This window comes from Hylaeus volcanicus, chromosome 3, assembly GCF_026283585.1.
Source record: "Hylaeus volcanicus isolate JK05 chromosome 3, UHH_iyHylVolc1.0_haploid, whole genome shotgun sequence".
Taxonomy (NCBI): domain Eukaryota; kingdom Metazoa; phylum Arthropoda; class Insecta; order Hymenoptera; family Colletidae; genus Hylaeus; species Hylaeus volcanicus.
The window spans coordinates 22,820,543-22,820,982 of record NC_071978.1 but is presented as its reverse complement, the minus strand read 5'-3'; the positions used below and the strand labels follow the sequence as shown (position 1 = coordinate 22,820,982).

Genomic DNA, 440 nt, shown 5'->3' with positions numbered 1-440 from the left:
AACTACCGATCTCATCGAACGTCCACTCCAGAATTTCCATTTCCACGGTAGTACCGGTTTTCGTAGGGACAATGTCACGATCCGTCTCGCACAGTGGGACAGCTCGCGCGACCGGTTTTCGCGCGCTGATCGAACAAGGGAAACCTCCGCGTCGAGGCACCCGAGGAATGAAAACAGACTCACCGCGCGACTCGTCAATCCTCGGCATCCTCGGCGAGTGTCCCCGTCGTCATCCTGGGATCGTCGATATCGGCGCACCTGCGGCGGGACGATAGCGGCGAGATGCGTGTGTATGTATCGATCCTTTCGCGCACGATCGAACGCGTGAGAGATCGGGACAAATCCACGCGCTGGTCCCCGCGCAGACTCGAAGAGGTGACTGGGAGATTCTGAGGACCGACGGTTCTGGTTCACGACTGGTTCTTCTCCTTCTCCTTCGG

At 58.6% G+C, this 440-nt stretch overlaps 1 protein-coding gene across 1 annotated transcript in view; it reads right to left on the bottom strand.

Moving 5' to 3' along the window:
• LOC128873758 (KN motif and ankyrin repeat domain-containing protein 2) overlaps positions 1–440 on the bottom strand; it is a 66,049-nt gene extending 65,609 nt beyond the window's left edge. Inside the window, exon 1 of the mRNA XM_054117575.1 lies at positions 184–440. The gene's annotated coding sequence lies outside the window, so the exon portion shown is untranslated. The remainder of the gene's footprint in view (positions 1–183) is intronic.